The sequence below is a fragment of the Triticum aestivum genome, chromosome 6A (assembly GCF_018294505.1).
Source record: "Triticum aestivum cultivar Chinese Spring chromosome 6A, IWGSC CS RefSeq v2.1, whole genome shotgun sequence".
Taxonomy (NCBI): domain Eukaryota; kingdom Viridiplantae; phylum Streptophyta; class Magnoliopsida; order Poales; family Poaceae; genus Triticum; species Triticum aestivum.
The window spans coordinates 8,274,166-8,293,916 of NC_057809.1; the positions used below are offsets into that span (position 1 = coordinate 8,274,166).

The 19,751-nt window shown below is 43.4% G+C and overlaps 1 pseudogene; it reads right to left on the minus strand.

Annotated features, from left to right (window-relative positions):
• Positions 1–1,927: 1,927 nt before the first annotated feature.
• On the minus strand, positions 1,928–15,868 carry LOC123129270 (disease resistance protein RGA5-like; annotated as a pseudogene).
• Between the last annotated feature and the right edge of the window lie 3,883 nt (positions 15,869–19,751).

Below are 19,751 nucleotides of genomic sequence, written 5' to 3' on the forward strand. Positions count from 1 at the left end.
CCCCACCCTAGGAGATTGGATCTCCTAGGGCCGGCGCCTCCCCCTTGGCCCTCCTATATATAGTGGGGAAGGAGGGCTTTCATCCCACGCCTTTGGTTGCCCCCTTCTCTCTCTCCAACACCTCTTCCTCCTCCATAGCGCTTGGCGAAGCCCTAACGGAGTACTGGAGCTCCATCATCACCACGCCGTCGTGCTGCTGCTGGTGCCATCTCCCTCAACCTCTCCTTCCCCCTTGCTGGATCAAGAAGAAGGAGACGTGGCTGTTCCGTACGTGTGTTGAACGCGGAGGTGCCGCCCGTTCGGTGCTAGGATCTTCGGTGATTCGAATCACGTCGAGTACGACTCCCTCATCCACGTTCTTTGAACGCTTCCGCTCGCGATCTACAAGGTACGTAGATGCATCTAATCACTCGTTGCTAGATGAACTCCTAGATGGAAAATTTTTGTTTTCTACTACGTTCCCCAATAGAATTTTCACAAATATGTACTTTAACTCTCTACGTTTGTTGTCCCCTTCCTTTGCAACACCACCATCACAAATCACAGTAATAAGCACCTCCCTCCATCTATGTCATAAAAAGAAATAGAAAATCGCTAAAACTCCGAATCCGGGCGAATTGCATTTTCTAGCGGAAGGACAATGCATGCATTCATTATATTCTTCCTCTCCTATATAAAAAGAAACCCTTTTATTCCTATGTGATATTTTGAAACATTCATATCATCTAAACCAAAACTCGATTATCTATTTCTTTATATTTAAATCCTGGCAACAAGACCTTTCAAAGAACATGAAATTTGGATAAATTTCAGAGTCGTTTAATTTTCACCATTTTCAGTTCAACACTGATAGTTGTGATGTGAAAAATCAGTTATATATTTCAGTCTCACATTAATATGTCGTTGAAAAGCTATGGACAAGGCGCAACTTTCATATGTTGAAATGTTTTTGAGATTCCTTACGGTTTTAAGTTAATTTTGAAAATCGTGCGGCAGACAACGAGTGACAGTGGCCGTTTTTCACAAAAAAAATTACAAACTGCTGGTCGGAATGATTCAAACGATACGCCGTTGGAAAGATATCAATGAGGCGTAACTTTTTCACGTAGAACACTCTCTCTCATTCTTTATGGTTTAAGAGGAATTTCGAATTTACCAAAATGCGGACACGCTGTTTTTCGTGACACCCAAATCGACATGGGTACTTCATCCGACTGAAAACCGCACTGCATCAGACGGGTAAGAGAACTGCATGGTTTATTTTATCCAAACGTATTTGTTTAAGGACGAGAAAGTAGAGTGCACTTCTCATCGGGTGTAAATGAACCACAACACTATCAAGAAGTGAACCGCATTACTTTTTTTCGCTTCCGTAACAATTTTTTTGCACTTAAGGGATGAACAACATCATACGGCCGACCGCACTGCTTTAGAATGAAAACCACACTGCTTCAGACGGTCATGTGAACCTCATGATTTCTTTTGTAGAACGTAAATTTTTCTCACACGAGTTTTTTTGTCTTTTTTTTCAAAAAAAATTATGAACATGAGCGGACCGCAAAGACGGGGGCAAGTGAGCAGCGACATATATCGTAGTGAACCACATTGCTTTTTTTGTTGTATCGCTATTTTTTTCCGCAATTCCACATGTGCGCAAGTGAACATCATCACTCTCAAAAGTGAACCACATTCGAGGACCAAACGCACTGCAAGTGTTGATGTAGTCAAATGAATTTTGAAACACACGAAACAAATTGCACTTCATACAGAGGGATAATGAGCTGCCACACAAATGTAGTGAACTACTTTTTTCAATCGTCCCACGAAGAAAACAAGATGCATTAGAAAGAGAAGTGAACCTCTCATGAGAATTTCTTTTTCTCCTTTTTTACAAAGCGAACCACACCACCACTACAAAATGAACCTCTCATTCCATAGCCAGGCCGATCAGGGCGGCGGTGACGGCTCCTAGAGGCAGGCTAGCTGCACAACAACATAGACACACATATGTGAAAAACAAAACTGTACTGCATAACAGTTTTACATTTTCTTTTTTCTGTTGTTTCTCCCCTCTCCCGCAAACAACAAAAATTGTTGTGCACTAGACCGCCTGCGCACGACGCCGTGAGTGGAGGAGGGAGGGGGGGTCTGCCCGCCGACGCGTGGTGATAGAGCTCGTCGGATCCGCCGCAAGGGAGATGAGGATGTGAGTTGGCTCGTCGGATCCGCCGCGGGCGGCCTCCTCTCGGTGGCAAGAGGGGGAGTTGCTCGACGGGGCCTCCCTACGGAGAGGGAGAGGACGACCCGGGCCTCGGCGGCGCGGTACAGAGGCACCGGTGTGGAGCTCGCCGGATCAGGCGCCGGGCTGCGCGAGAAGACGGCTTCCACGCCGAGGGTCTGCGGCGGACGAATCCGTGGTTTGTGGTCGCACCAATGGTCGTGGCGGCCAGATCCGGGGGCTGAGGCCGCGCCGGGGGCCGAGGGCGGCCGGATCCCTGCCATGACTGTTGATGGCGCGGGAGAAAGAAGAGGGTGGCAGCCGGCGTAGACATGGTCTCGTCGGGCGCGGCCGGAGGAGGTGGTGGGCGGCGCCACCAGAGAAGGTGGATAGGGTTGGGGTTGCTGCTCCGGAGAAGGTGAGGGAGGGAAGTGGTGCGGGGCGTGGGGAGGTGGCTGTCTGGGAGGGGGAGCAGAGAGTTCGATGGAGGTCGTGGGGAGAGTGAGCGGGGTAGTTCTCTTTTTGCCCCGTGCAGCTCGGTCTTTTCCTTTTGCGAGGTTAGTTCATAGCTACGGGTCAGCTCGGTACTGTTATCAAAATAAGAGAAAGTGTTATTAGAATAAGGTCTTAAGGGGTGTTATCATAATAGACCCATCATATCTACTATCACTATAAAAAGGAAGAGAGGGGCAGATGCAAACAATCAGGCGCGTCCATCGACAAGATCTAATGGCCCAAAAGTCTTTCGTGTTTAACACAACAAGCCACTAAACAAGCCATCGACCCAAAAAAACTAAACAGGCCACTAATCCTCCGTACCCCACGTATCATCCAACTGCACGCACGACTCCGCTGAGAAACGCACCACACGTTCTGTCCCCGACGCGAGCGCAGGGCCGCCGTCCCGTCTGCCACTCCGAACCTCCGCGGATCGCCGTAGGCATCCCTGCCCGCCACTCCTCCTCTGCTGCAGACGCCGGCGCACAGCCGCCGCCCTGCCAGCCGCTCCTCCTCCGCGGATCGCCCTTCTGCTCTGCTGCCCAACGGATGCATCGCGGATCGCCATCGCCATCACCGCTCACCGCTCCTCCTCTGCTTCCCGCCGGGCTCGCCGCTGTCCGCTCTCCTCTTGGTCGGCTGCTGCCCCACGGACTCGAGTGCGGTCCGCCAACGCCGCCACGTTCAGGCCCTCGCCAGCGGCAAACTTTGATCAGGTTTTTTTCACATTAACATCAAGCCACCAGTTGGGTGTACGGTGTACCTCGTACTCTATATAGCAATCAAAGGGATCTGGTTTCATGAAACACCATGGATAGGCCAACAGAATAATTAGAAGAAACCTATGTGATTTTCCTTTTGGTAAACCACTACGACGTGCTTCATATTCAGTTTTCTGCTTGCATACTTGAAGTGTATACAGATTGCATGTTTCTGTTCTGGATTTATCCGAACCATTTGATTCCAAATTATATGTAGTCAGGAGGAGATTTCTACAGGGTCTATAGGGCGAAGCAAAAAAAACTCTCAGATATCTCTTTTGATTGATGTGAAATTCATGTCTTTACAGGAATTGACAATTTTGGAAGGTGAGAATAGATGCAATGTAGAGAAACAAAAGCACTCATACATCTCTTTTAAATATTGGGTCTGTACTTTGCCACTCATCATATTATAATACTACTATATATAGAAAGGGTGGAGCTGATAAGTGAGGTAGTACCCAACTGAAGTATCGTTTTGTTTTTCTGCACATATTTTTTGAGTGTAGATTTGCTCGTGCAGTATGGGCCATAGTTCAAGTAGCTTCAAATCTGTACCCCCATGTAGTGTGCTTAACATGTTCGGCAATTGGTTGCGGGGTATTGATAAACAATTTTCTGCACATATTCTTGTTGGGGCGGCTGCCTTATGCTGGGCATTATGGCTTATCAGGAATGATGTGGTTTTTAATAATAAATGTGGTTCTTCTCCTGTGCTGGTTATTCATGCATGTACGCGATGGCTCCGTACTTGGTCTATCCTGTAGAAGTCGGAGGACAAAATCCTTTTTATAATGGCGTCTACACGGCTGGAGTGTACGGCCAGGGAGGTTTTCTCCCTTCATGGATGGCGGTGTAATCTCCGTATAGGATCTGCCCCACCCTAGGCTGGATTGATTTATTTTGTCTGCAAAACTATGTTTTTTTTAGTCGTTTGGACTTGTTGGCTGTGTGCATCATATTATGCAGAGGCCGGGCATTCTTTAAATGCGGTTGTATCACCTTGATAAATCAATTCAAAAAAATGTCCTTTGTCAGAAAAATCATCCCATCCACGCTGCTAGCTAACTCCTTATTTTATTTCCTATTTAGAGCTTTCCAACACCATCAAAAGGATGTGTCTCGATTAGCAGAAGTCTTTATGGAGCTCAGGTTGTGCCATTGTTTTACTGCTATTTCTAAGAAGGAATAATATTGCTTTGTTAGTTTTTTTCTTTTTCTTTTCTTGCATGCAGACACACGTTGAACACTGGGGTGATTCCAAATTAATATATCTGGCAAGACATGAAAAGTATATTAAAAACGCTTGGCCATGTTGGAGAGGAAGGACATGTTCATTGCCATGTACGTTGAAGTGGTTGAATTTGTGCTGTATGTCGAGGCTCGTAAGTTGTATTTTGGCTGTTCTACGACTAATAAGGGGATGAATATATTTTGGCGTTAGTCCGAGCTCCTGTTAGTGGTGGTTATGCATTCCACCACGCTGTATTTTGCTCGTAAGTTGTATTTTGGCTGAATATATTTTGGTGGTGGTTATGCATTCCACCAAGTCTCACTACTTTGGGCTTGCCTTTAGCCGAAGTACATAGGCAATCAAAATAACAAGTTTTCTTGAAAAAAAGGAAGAAAAAAAAACGAACAAATCGATTTTGTCATAGAAGGAGTAATCACCACAGATCAGATTTTAACAACACAATAATTAAGCAAATCATAATCGAGGACCCTCCACAAGCTGGTCCTGGTTTAATAATTTGGTCCGCCAGGCTCTTCTTGGAGACTAGAGCACGATGTTGTTTCATCTAGCCGCTTGTTTCCCTGTTCACTTTATTTTCTACCATATTTGTATTTCAACCTTGTATGATGTCTTGTCCTATTACCGTCAATGAAAAGATCAGGCAGGCATAGGACCACCACAGCGCCGATAAAAAAAGTAGATAAGGACATCGTAGCCGAGGAGCAGCAAGACTAATGGGTGTATTACGGGTGTAACTGACATAGCTCATCGGGAACACCATGAAACCAGAAACCAAGCAAGCACACAGCACCACACCACCAATGTTGAGCACCGCATCCCCCTCAGCCATCACTATGAGGCCTTGTTTGGTTAGACAGGGTTTGAAGAGGTTTGAAAGGGATTGGAGGGGATTAAATCCCTTGCAAGTTAAAATTCATCTCAACCCCCCCCCCCCCCCCCCCCCCCCCCCAATCCCCTCCAATTCCTGCGGCAAGGGGATTAAACGAACAGGGCCTGAGGGTGGAGTGGACACCGTGGCAAATTCGATTTCGCCAAGAATGAGTACTTGTCAATTGGTCGAAAAGGTTGGGTGCGTATAGCTACTCCAACACCCGAGGCAGAGTAAACAGCAAACAACACCCAAAAATAGAGGAGACTGAGGTCTTGGCACTAGTATAAACTCTTGGCCAATTCACCCACTCTGCCTCCCATCCTTTGTCTGTTGACTCTTATGCATAGCAAGTCAGGGGGGCAACCAATTGTTCTGCATACGGCCTTCAACTCATGCCCTATGCCCCCTGATTATCGTTACGACAAGCTTGACAGATTCTTAAACAAATATACAGGATTGTTAATACTAACAACCAACACCAGGTAATGATTTATACCTGTTACGAAATCTCTCTGTGCAACTACATGCCATAGAAAAGGTGAAGAAACAGGTTGATGGAATGTGGATGAATCAGATTCACAAAGGAGAAGAAACAGTTCAATGAAATGTGGTAAGACTAACTGGCACAGGAGCGGGCGGAGGTGTGGTTGGCATCGACCAGGGAGAGACTAGCTCGTAAAGAAAAATGCATCAACTAGAAAATAAGCAAGCACACCAGCTGAAACCACAATCTGGAGGCATGATAGCTTTGGCATCGACAGCCCCCAACCCTAGCCGCCGCAACAAGCGGCCACCTCCGGCGCCCATCCCCGCATCGCCGCCGCCATAGGGCCGGCCGGGCCCTAGGAAGGTGGCGGCGGGGCGATCTGACCTTTCAGATTTTTTGGACCAACATAAATATACAAAATGAGGATTTTTTTTAATTAAAAAAATAAATTTTAGCATTTTAAATGCATGAAAAAAATCTGAAAGTTTTTTCCCACGTACTCCCTCTGTAAACTAATATAAAAACGTTTAGATAACTAAAGTAGTAATCTAAACGCTCTTATATTAATTTACGGAGGGAGTAGTAATTAGAATGTTTTGTTGTTCTGCAAAGTTTGAAGTTTATGCGTTGTTTCGTTTGAGAGAAACAAAAATGACAAATGTGCCTGCACGGATCTTGATGCCAAAATAGATGGCTAAGATAAGGGGTACCGTAGAGCTCAAACTACACAAAACCACACTCATCCTCACAATGCTGAAACATAGTTTGAGGGACTGGAGCATCGGCATCGCCGCAGCCTGGAAGGTAAGGTATGATACGCTGCTCAAGGCGAGTGTAAACCGCTTTAGAGCAGCGAACGTTCCTCTTCCATAGATGACAATCATTTCTTTTGGGGGTCTTCGGACATGTAAATCAAGGTCGGTGAGAGAGGGCAACTCTGCAACAATACCAACATCGTCCGTGGGCAGCTCGTCAATTTTGAATCCACTAGTAGAAAAAGGGTCAAACGTAAAGCACAATAGTGCCGGTTTGAATTTCAGCCGGCACTAATGTGTACAATAGCACCGGTTCGTGGCGGCGATCAATAACACCGGTTCGTGGCGAACCTTTAGTACCGGTTCATACCACGAACCGGTACTAAAAAGGCTGTGTCAGCCTGCGGTTAGGCTATGGCCCCACCATCACCATACGAACCGGTACTAATAAGATTATGGCAAGCTGTTTTTAGTCCCACCTCGCCAAGAGAGAGGACTAGGAGCGGTTTATAAGCCCTGAGTGCAGAGACGATGAAGAAGAGGCTCAATGCTCACGTTGCTTAGCTTCAAGCCTTCAGAAATATGGTAGATTGCACGGAGCTACGCGCAGTGCAGTTTACACTATTCCGAAAGGCTTGAAGCAAATTAACGAGCATTGCACCTCTTTTTTATTTTTAATAACTTATTACAAATCCGGACTTTTTCTGTTATGGCAAAAACTAATTGCACGTCGGCATTTTTTTTAAAACTTTGGTTATAACTCCAGACTTTGACCATCAAGTTTTGCAGAAAAGAAAAAATAGCAGAAAAGAAAAAATAGCAGAAAAGAAAAAAAACTATAGATGAAAAAAAAACTATATAAAAAAACTACTCAGAAATAAATAGAAGAAAATAAATATAGCAGAAAAGAAAAAACTACTCAGAAATAAATAGAAGAAAAAATAAAGCAGAAAAGAAAAAAAATATTTGCTATTTTTCAATCGTTCACAAAATAACCGTAAAATTGAAAATCATTACAAAATGAACTCTGAAAATGTTGAATTTTGGCAAATTAGATGAATAAAACTACTCACAAATAAATAGAAGAAAATAAATGTAACAGAAAAATAAAAACTATACAAAAACTACGCAGAAATAAATAGAAGAAAATAAAGCAGAAAAGAAAAAAACTATAAAAAAATTGGGGCGCTGGCCTGTGGGCCTGCTAGGCCACAGGCGTGCAATTATAGGCCTTAAAGGCCCAGCAGACTCACAGAGCAGCGCGCAGAGTTTAGGCCCACAAGCCTGCTATATAGAGAAGTTCGAAGAGGTAGCCGCGGCTGGGTTTATAAACCAGTGCGGCTGCCCTTCGCCCGGCGAGGTGGGACTAAACTTTGGGGTGGCAGCGCGAGGCCTTTAGTACCGGTTGGTGGCTCCAACCGGTACTAACCAGTACTAAAGACCACCCTTTAGTACCGGTTGGAGCCACCAACCGGTACTAAAGGCCTGCTCTTCCCGCCTCTTGGCCTGGCCAAAGTTGGCCTTTAGTACCGGTTGGTGGCTCCAACCGGTACTAAAGGCCTCTCCTATATATACAACACTTACGAAAATTCAGTAGATCTTCCCACTTCTTTCGTCTCCAACCTCTCGCGCGCCGCTCGAACCCGTCCTCGCCGCCCGTCGCCCGTCGTCCGTCGTCGTCGTCGTCGCTGTCCCCGCCGCCGCCCGTCGTCGTCGCCGTCTCGCGCCGCCACCCCGAACGCCGCACGCCGCCGTCCGTCGTCGTCCCGCCGCGGTCCTTTCGTCTCTCGCTCTCGCGTATACCCGCCGCGTCGCCGTCCGTCGTTGTCGCACCCGGCCCGTACGTACGCCGCCGCCCCCGCCCCATACGCCGGCGCCCCCGCTCGTACATACAGGGCGGCGGCGTACGGGGCCGCACACATACACACATGCACACACATATATACGTACACACTACACACACACATACACACACGTCGAATGTTTGATTAATGTCGAATGTTAGATAGATAGAAAATTGTCGAACTAGAGATTTGAACTAGTTGAATAATTAATATAACTAGTTTATTTTTAGTAAGAAAATTATCGAACTAGTTTATTTAGGTATATGAGATTTGAACTAGTTCAATAATTAATATAACTAGTTTATTTTTAGTAAGAAAATTGTCGAATTAGTTTATTTAGGTATATGAGATTTGAACTAGTTCAATAATTAATATAACTAGTTTATTTTTAGTAAGACAATTTAGGTATCTGAGATTTGATGATCTAATTAAAATATTATTTTTACTAATGAGTTTTTTTGTTTATTTAATTTTTTATAGATTTTGAGTTTATATAAATTTTAGATTAATGTCGAATGTTAGATGAAGTAGATAGAAAAGTTAAATATATAGTAATGTCAATTGTTAGAGATGAATATATAGTTAGATATATTAATGTCAAATGTTAGATGAATATATATTTGGCTAGATATTAATTAATGTTAGATAGTAATAGTTGTTTAATGTTTCATCTATATGAACATAGGAAATGTCATCTGACGACGAATTTTTTTTTTATTATGTGCGAACACTGTGAAGATCAGTGTGGCCTGTGCGACAGAAATTTCCTTGTTGATGGTAGGCGCTTCAGCATCAAGCTGGATGAGACATTCGAAGTTGATACAGTAAGTCACTTTGTCAATTATTATTTGAATGCAAAACTTATGCTTCATTTACTTCAATTTATAATTTTAAATTTTCACTATTCTACTAGCGCATCCCCTGCCATGCAAGAATTTTGTCTTGGATAAGATAGGTTTTAGTGCTATAGATGATATGGAGGTAAAGAGAGTTTACTTGAAGACGGAGCATGGGTATACTTTCAATGTCAAATTATATAATGGAGACACATACACCCATTTTGAATGCAAAACTTGGCAAGCACTATGCAAGGCTTATGCATTTGAGCCTGGTATGGTTGTCACCTTTGATATTCGTCCGGAAGATGATATTGAAGGTAATATAGACATCTGGGTCGATGTGCAAACGCCTCCAGTTCTACCATTATGTGAGTTTTTCTCAACCATGCATGCATATGTTTATGTCTTTGATACAGTTTATTCAAAAATAGTTGACAACTAATTTGTATTGTCAGCTTATTTCGGTTCAAGCAAACATGTCCGGCGCTTGGTAGACAGGACCTACTACTGCCCCGGGGCTCAACTAAACTGCGAGGAGATAAGTCATTATGTTTCATGGCTTGAGGATCTTAATACTGTCAAGACAAATTTTTTCCTGAACTTAGAAATGTTAGTACTCAAAACGTGCGACCAATGGTGATCGTATTGAACTACGGTCACATCTATAATCGAAAGATGGTAAGATTTTAACTATTTGTCCTTAATTAGTGCATCTTTTGCATACATTATTTTTGAAGCTAAACTTTCATTACTTAGTATATTAATTACTATACGATCTTCTTCAACAGGGACTTCCGATGACAGTTGTGCCTCAGTGGATCGAGACTAAAGGTGACATGTCAATGGTTAGCTTACGGCCAAGATATCCTACATTGCACATGAGTGCATTCAGGATTTCTGAAAGCGAAGAATGCTTAATAGTGAAAGATTGGAGCAAAATTGTTAACGATCGCAGAGAAGTACTAGGGAACAGCAAGGAGAAGCGCAACCCAAGATTAGAAGACAGATTCATCTGCATGCTCCAGTATGATGAATCAGGAAAGCTATACATGTTCTATGCTATTTTACCTGAGAGGGAGCAGCACTAGTTCATGCTCTTAATTAGTGTCTCATGTCCGTGTCCTGAACTTCGATGTTGGTGATGATTATGTTGACCTCGATGATATCTTTGCTTCTGTTACAAAGTGAATGTTTTCTCTTTAAGCTAGCCAGTGTTGGTGATGATTAGATAGCTAGCGGTAATGACTATGATGATTAAATAGTGGTAATTAGACGACTACGATGGTTTTTAGCTAGCTAGAGTTTATTTATTTATTAATATACGACGATGATGATGATGATGATGATGACGACGACGACTACAACTCATTATAACGTAAAACAATCCTAAATTAAATTGATAACACAATTGAAAAATACAAAATAAAACAAAAACCCACAAACATTTAGTACTGCTTGGTGTTACCAACCGGTACTAAAGGGCTCCCGACCCCCGGAGCTGGCTCGTGCCACGTGGTTTTCCTTTAGCACCGGTTCGTGCTGAACCGGTACTAAAGGGGGGGGCTTTAGTGCCCACACTTTAGTGCCGGTTATGGAACCGGCACTAAAGTGCCTTACGAACCGGTGCTATTGCCCGGTTCTGCACTAGTGATCGCAACGCACGCAGGTTATGTAATTCCCTCGTCCAGTTAGGGACCCTGGAAAACCAGCAATCGCAACTTAAATCGCCTGTGGCGAGTCTTTGGAGGCTCCGGGGAGGACACAAGCTATCCATGCACCCTTCCGTATATATGTGTAGGTCCTCGAGGCTACCAAGTTTTCTCAAAGAAGAGCATAGAACATCCATGTGTCTCACCATGGTACCTGTGAGGGTTAGATTTCTCATATTGGTCAGCTCTGCAAGGCCCATGAAGTTATCCAGTGAGTTTACTATTAAATTAAACCCACAAAGAGATCTCAGGGATTTCATTTTGCCGATCCCATCAGGCAGCCCTCTATGCTTTCCAATACTCAGATGCAACAAGTGTGGCAGATGAACTATATCTGATGGAACACTGACACCGTTCCATCTATCAAATATATCAAATGTTTGTAATTGTTGGAGCCCTCTAATCTGTGTTGGTAGCAGCACATCATCACAAGTGAGTCTGCCATCAATCTCTACATATCTTAGCTGATACAGTTCGCTCATCCCAGTGAGGGCGCCTGTTCTGTAATCCGGGACAAAAAGAACTCGGAGGAACTTGAATTTTGACAGAGGTATATTCTCAGAGCTTCCAAAGATCATAACGGACCAAACCTGTAACAAACTAATCTTCCCCAGTAATGATGTTCCATTACATGCATCAGTGAAACGAACAGACAGCCAACGAACCTTGTATTCCTGTGTTGTATTGGCTTGTGAATCATCCACTACAGTGAGAAAATTCTCTTCTACACACTTCAGCAGGATAAGATCGAGCATCATATCATGTACTTTGCATGTTATCACCAACCCACTGTCGTCAAAATGCACGGGTTGAACAAGGCTCCTATTGGCAAGCTCATTGAAATAGTTATTTGCAATTTTCTCCATATCTTGTCCATTTTCTTTACTAACAAAACCTTCTGCCATCCATTGGCGTTCCAGAGTAGACCTCGGTATTGTGCAGTCCTCCGGGTACATACCAAGATATAGCAAGCAAGTCTTCAGATGACATGGAAGGTCTTTGTAGCTGAGATTTAAGATTTGTCTCATCCCATCCAGTGTGAGTTTTGTCCCATAAATTGAGCCCAAAGATTTCCGTACATGTTCCCACTCCTCTCTGTTGGGACCTTCACTCGCTAGCAGGCCTGCTATGCTAATAATAGCAAGAGGCAAACCACCACATTTTTTGAGAATTTCAACCAAAACATCTCTGAGCTGGTCAGGGCAAGCGTGTTCAGAGCCAAATATCCTGCCAAAAAATAGCCTTCTTGAATCTTCGTTGCCAAGGGGTTTCATTTGTAAAATGTAATCACAGTGAGGAGAGCAACACGCCGTAGCAACTTCTTGACTTCTTGTAGTTACTATTACTCTACTGCCAAGATAATTTTCTGGGAAAGCATACTTAATAAATTCCCAGGCTGATACATCCCATATATCATCAATTATTATCAAGTACCTGCCAAACATTTAGCACAATGTTAAGTCAAGTAGCAGAGAACTTATCAAATATTAATCTTAAAAGGTCAAATCAGAAAAAAATAACTTTGTTCAGTCAAATAGTAGTTGCAATTGAATAAGAAAACAGACTCATTAATTGGCGTGACTAAAATTCCCCAAGGTTGAGCTTTGATCCGTGCTTGAGATGATTTTCTCTACAAGAAGTGTTCATTTAGCAAAGATACCAGCTCTACCTCCAGCAATATCCTGATGAATTACTTGGTTCTTTTTGTCTGAGGTTCTATATCAATATTTATTTGATGAATTTCTTCCTTCTCTTTATCTGAGCGCTCTACCATATACTCTATGTCATGTGATGCCTCATTTCTTCTATACTTACTCTCACATTGGTTTATACTTAAAAGGGGTTTTGTCTGAGGAAAAATGGGTTACTCCTTACCATACAAAAATATTTTTTCAAGAAAAAGGATTTGACATGAGAACGTATTCTTCAAAAGAGGATTCAACATGGCAAGATATGGTAAAAAAATAGTTCATGATTACAAATCAGGCCAATGGCGGGCTCTCCTCCCCCACAACCCCGTTCAATTTCAACCAAAATCCACCCAAACATACAAGCCAAAAGAAACAAAATTAAAGTATATATTTAAGTTATTATTTATGTAAAAATCATAATACATGAACAAAAGGTACTTAACACTCCTATGTTGAAATGAAGACAATTTACTCTTATGGGACAAGTTTACAACAAATGAACCTAGTATGTAGGTACATTCTTCTTCACTTTTTTACATGTTTGCATTTCTTTAGGAACATTTAATACCTCCTTTGGAGTTCTAATACTTGCAGAACATAAAATTTTGTCCAAATTAATAGAGAAAGCTAAGTACATTGTATTTGAGACTTAGGAGCCAAATTTACACTGTTCTGTGTAAGAACTGTGCCAGCCATAAGATACTTAGGAGCAGTTCAAATTAAGACGATCTACTCTTACAGGGCAAAGTTTATAGCAAACAGAACTACTGTGCATCCATATTCCTCTTCACATTTTCTTTTCTTGTTTGCATATCATTAGGAGCATTTATTTTTTCTATGGGGTTCTAATACTCAGAAGAAATACAGTTTTATTAAAGTTAACGGAAGAAGATAAATACATTGTGTTTTAAGAAATTGAAAACACTAACAAACAACAGCATGCACACGGAGTAAATTGCAGAAAACCACCACTTTGAAGGCAAGGTTTGCGAAAACCACTACAATACATTTTTTTTTGCAGAAAACACCATGTCTACGGTAATCTTTTTGCAAATAACACTGATCAGCGGATTAAGCTCATTTGAGCGCGTTTGTGACAGGTGGGTCTGTTTTTTATTGACGTGGCGTAACGTTTCGTGCCAAATGGGTCTTAATCTAAATTTACAAACGAGTCCCTGAAATTTTATATAAACACCCTTGAATTAAAAAGAAAAAAACGCAATTAGGCCCCCGTGTGCATAGAACCGGTAGCATGGCGCCCATGGCTCTGGTCGCTGGCTTGGGGCAGCGCCATGGCGGCTTGGGCGGCGGATGGACCTCGCCGGCGTCGAGGTAGAGCACCTCCTCTTCTCTCTGGTGGCTTGGACGGCGGATTGACCTCGCCGGCGTTGACCCCGATCTGGATCTCGGCCACGACCAGGGTAAGCACCTGCACGCGCACGTCATCCCCTTGGCTAATCTCCGGTGTTGCTGATCCTCTTCTGTCTGCTCACCGTCGCCACTCGAGGACCGCTGCTTGCCGCCGCCTTGTGTTGCTGCTCGCCGCCGCCCTGTGTTGTTGCTCGCTGCCGCCCTGTGTTGTTGCTCGCCGCGGCCTCATCCTACTGCCGGGGCGTTGCAGTGGCGGCCGGAGTGTTGCCTCGCTCGCACGAGTGTGGGCCGTACCGAGGGCGATGCCGAACTGGACAACGAGCATCAGTCGCAGCTGCGAGCGGCGGCGGCAGCAGCGAGCGCGGGGCGACATGCGGCGGGCGGCAGGGAGTGCGGGTCAACGGGCGGCGGTGGTAGGCGGCAGGGAGTGCGGGGCCCCGTGCGGCGGTGGCGGGCGGCAGGGACTGCGGGGCGACGTGCGCGGCGGGCCGCCGGATGCTTGAGGGCGGCAGGGAGTGCGGGCGGCGGGCGGTGGTGGTGTCTAATTTTTACAGACAGGGGAGAGAGGTGGAGAAGAATGGAGAAGAAGAGAGGGGTGCATGTGAAAAATGTATGCCACATCAGCCAAAAATGGGACCCATCTGTCATAATCTTACTTAACAGCGCAAGTTCCGCCGATCAGTGCTTTCTGCAAAAAGATTACCGAAGACACGGTGTTTTTTGCAAAAAAAAATGTATTGTAGTGTTTTTCGCAAACCTAGCCTTCAAAGTGGTGGTTTTGTGCAATTTACTTCATGCACACGAAACAGATACCTCTTATTCTGTAGATGTTCCCTAAGTTGGTCGAGAAGGACATTTAACTCACGATGATGAGAAGATGGTGCACACCCAAGTTGGGACATTAAAGCATGGAGAAGTTTTGTGATGTCTGGCTTCTGAGAGACTAGCACAAAAGCACAGCGCAGAAATCCATTCTTGAGCTTACCATATACCACATTGGCAAGTGTTGTTTTGCCTAGACCTCCAAATCCCACAATGGACACCACCTTGAATTTCTCATCCTCATCTTTTAGCAAGTCCTCAAGCTCCTCCGCTGGCCCTTCCACACCAACAAGATTGGCTGCATTTTCATAGAGTAGGGAAACTCGTGGGTCAATTTCCATAGTTCTTGATGGGGGAATATCAAGCTTGTACCGTTGGCGCCGCGCACTTATTTCAAGCACAAGTGCCTTGATCTCCTTGATCCGACCGGCAATCTGATGGCGGACTCAACTTTTTTAGGAGCCGAACAGTCTTCTTGGCAAACCCATGGTTTTCGGATTCACTTTTCTTCCCAATGTGATGCATAAAGTCATCGATGATGTCTTCAATGTCATAAGACATCTCCCTTAGTGTGTCCCTCCAGGTCTTGGTCTGGGGGTCTAGCTTGTCCACATCCCCGAGCATCTCGAGAGTGCCCTCCATGCCAGCGAGCTCATCCCTGATGAACTTCACTTGCTTGCGTAGGTTTTTAAGCTTGGCAAACTCCTCCCCCATGAGGGTGGCCAGCTTTCCCAGGAGGGAGTTCATGGCGCCAGTAGAAGCGCTCATCATGATTCCTACCATCTCTTTAATTAGTGATATGCCTTGTCTAGCTCCTTATATGATTGCATGCATGGTACCTGCTGCACGCCTGCACCTGCAACATGTATAAAGATTAATTCAACTCTAAACATGTCAGAACTCCTGATGGGGTTAGATATATGTATAGCTAGGCTGTTGGGTTGAACAAAATATTTAATCTGCAGATAAGACTGAACAGAGAATGACACAAATTGCTCTTGACCGAATTGAGAGCATGAGCTGACATTGGTGGATTCAGTAAGAGCTGGCTTCTGGGAAGACTTGACCGGGTTAATTTGGAGACGGATTGTTATTTACTTGGTACTATCGATTTGGATCAAGATGGTTGAGCTTGGAGCAGTGGCCATAGTTGGAATAAGATAGTTGAAGCTCTGCTGTGTCTGCTGTGCACGCACCACAAAAGCCGGCAGATCTGCATCCATCGTGTCACAGGCTTAACACTCTCTTACATAGATCCAAGCTCAGGTACAAGTGGATAAAGAAATCTCGGGCAGCAAGAAGGAGGATTCGAGAGGAGAGCCTGGAGGTGGGAGAGGGGAATCCGCCACAGACGGCCGGGTCTAGGGTTCTGATCTTTCTCGATGCCTTCACACTCTCTATTGCGAGCTACATATACACCCGCTCACTTAGTCCAGGTCGGCCCAGCGTAGCGTGAGTTGGGCTGGGCCAGCCGTCTGGGCCGACTGGGCTCCACTTGAGTCTTCTGGGCTTCAGGGTCTTCACCTGTTTTCATGACACATCGTCAGCTTTTGTGGTGCGTGGAGAACAGAAAGATTATTACTATTGTGTGTGTGTGCGCGCGCGTGTGTATGTGGAGGGGGGAGCAGATCCCTTCGTGAAAAAATAATGCAGAATGGGGCTCTATGAACAGAGTCGAAAATTGCTGCTAATTTACTGGATCTCACAAATTTGTGGAGTAGCTGCGGAAATAAGAAAACATGCGGGGAAAAAAATACTGCTCACCATGCCGTTCGCTCTTCGCGCTGCCGCTCACCTCTCCCCGCCGGTCGCCGGCTGACATCAGAGAAGGAAAGGCCTGCGCACGCAGTGGAAAAATCCGGAGTGGGGGAGGAGAATCTCAGCGGGTCACTGAGGTGGGTAGGAGGGGACTCGCCACTGCGTCGTGGAGCGGGCCGCCTCTGTTGGAGGCATAAGCGGTTAAAGGCCTGCGCACGGCTGCCGAACAGCTCGTGGCGAGGCAGGTCTGGTATTCCGTCCAACACCTGCCGCCCGTCGGGAATTCGCGATGGATTGGGTGAGTGTTCGACGGGCCCTGAGCATCGGAGACTGGAGAGGAGGAGTCCCGCCGGACGAGAGGAGGGGTCGGTGAGGAGTGGAGATAGTGTAAAATCAGAGAAATATTCAAGAAATGTTGGTCAGAAGACCGTACAAGGAAGAACTAGAATGGGGAAATGTCTGGAGAGCCATCTCGAGTCTCCTTCGCATTCTGCATTCTGTAGACATGGTCCTTTTACATCCCAGTCCTCCGATAGGTACATATTCAAACATTTATACAACTCAACCTTCCTACTCCCTCCGTCCGGAAATACTTGTTATCAAAATGGATAAAAAAGGATATATCTAGATGTATTTTAGTTATAAATACATGTTCTTTTATCCATTTCGATGATAAGTATTTTCGGACGGAGGGAGTACAAAAGATGGAAAATAATAGATCCGGTATGGGCATCTTCAACGTTGGCCCACAAATTCACTCTGGCATCCATTCATGGACAAACATCCAAATCCGTATACATTTGATCCCATTTTTCTAAAGTCTGCACGTTCAAATAACCACATATATAGTTTAAATTAGTTTAAATGTTTAAATGCAGCATCTACCTATTATATGGAGTACATAATACAGAAGTCAAACAAGCCATCATGTTCGTTCACATATGCTAATATTATTTACATCGTCCGATCAAAAAAATAACGGCTGAGATTTAATAGTATTACGTAACATATAAACATGTATGTACGAACATATTGGACTGTCACGTCTTTACATAAATATTTCTAATATATATACACTTAAAGCTCCGATGGCAGATAACGATGTAAAAACGAGGCACGTTACCCCACAGTTTTGGTCACGCACGGTGCTTGCTTCCTTTACTGATTCAATTTCCTAAAGAGGCCCGAAGGAAAAAAAAGTGGCTGCATGCTAGCGTGTAGTCTAATCAGAAGCGCCCTGAAAAAAAACTAGCACACGCATGTATATTACTAATGAACTAACGTAGCCCTCTTAAAAAAAAATTAGAAGTCACAGTTTTCCGTTAAATAAAAAACCAAATAGTTATTCTGTATGTACATATAGTTGCTAATATATTTTGAGGGGTAGGTAAAATTTTCTAAATAAATATATTATTTTGTGGGAAACTAAATAAGCATATTTATCTCTCTATAAGCTAAAAAGGCAAAAATGTATTGATACAATGCACGTACTATTTACTATTACAGAAATAAATATATTTAATACCGTTGAAATTACTCATGCGTGTAGAGCACATCTAGAAGTACACGTGCTATTTTTTTTATAATGTCCTGAAATCTACAAATATGTCTCTCTTTAGTATTGAAAATTGTAGGCCCGCTAAATGAGTATATGGATGGTCTCTAACTCTAGATATGTGTTTCTCTTTCCGCCTTCTCAGAATTTTCTTGACCCACAAATTTGTTTTTTCTTACTTCTGAGAAAATCATGGACCTGAATTATGGGTATATAGTTGTTTTCCAACCCCATATATGTTTTGTATTTTTCTATCGAGAAGATTTTAGTTGTTCGCGAAGACAAAATCCATATTTCAGATCCACAGGTCAACTTAATTTGCAGATGTTTTTGGCAAAAGATGAAAAGTGTGTATCTTGAGGCCATATTTTTCTTCTCAAAAATAATTGAGGCCATATCCAATGGCCATGTCTCTAATTTTATATGCCAACCAACAGAAGGAAATCAAATGCTTGGATTTGGTGCCTAACATATATCTAAGTGTGCATATGTTAGAAGCGCTATTTTTCTATATCTTGATGCTATAGTAAAATAAATTTGGCATTGTGGCAAATGGTTAGCATAGAAATAACTCAGTTTTTTATTTCTTTCCAATTTGTAATTTTTTTAGAAAGTTTTCCATAATTTTGAATGTCAAACTAATGACACACTAACAACTTAGAGCAATAACAAATATGTAAAATACAAAATAGATTGATATGTGCTGGCAGAGTACAACAAAGACAAACAAAGGTCTGGATGAATCAATGGAAATTACCGGATTTCATGATTATTAGGGAGAAATAGAGACATGCTTAACTAAAAAGGATAAAATGTTATAAGATGTGAACATTCAATGTACGATATCAGCAAGCAAAATAGAAGATTAATTCCAACATGCCACATATGTGCACGAACGAGCATATTCATCCAGATAAACTGGATTATCTGCCCCGTTAAGTACATGATGGTTGATGGACCCTAAAATCAATTCTAGGCATATAAAAATACAAATTTGGATTGGAATAAAGGGGAATCGATAGAAGCAGTCTGGAGCAGTAAGTCCAGTTGAATAGGAGTCTTTATATGATTTGCAATTCAATTGCATGCAAGGAGTGGATGAGGGAAGTTAGAGATCAATATCAAAGTAAATGCTTTCACATGGTAGGTCACAAACTCAAATATCATCAATTTTAATCATCGTCCTTGCCAAAAACACTAAACAGTCATCGCAAGATTTATATTAAAATGCAATCATGTTTCCACAAGACATATATTATGGACATATTTTTAAGTGATGATTAATCACAAGAACAAAATAGCTTCAAAAGAATGTAA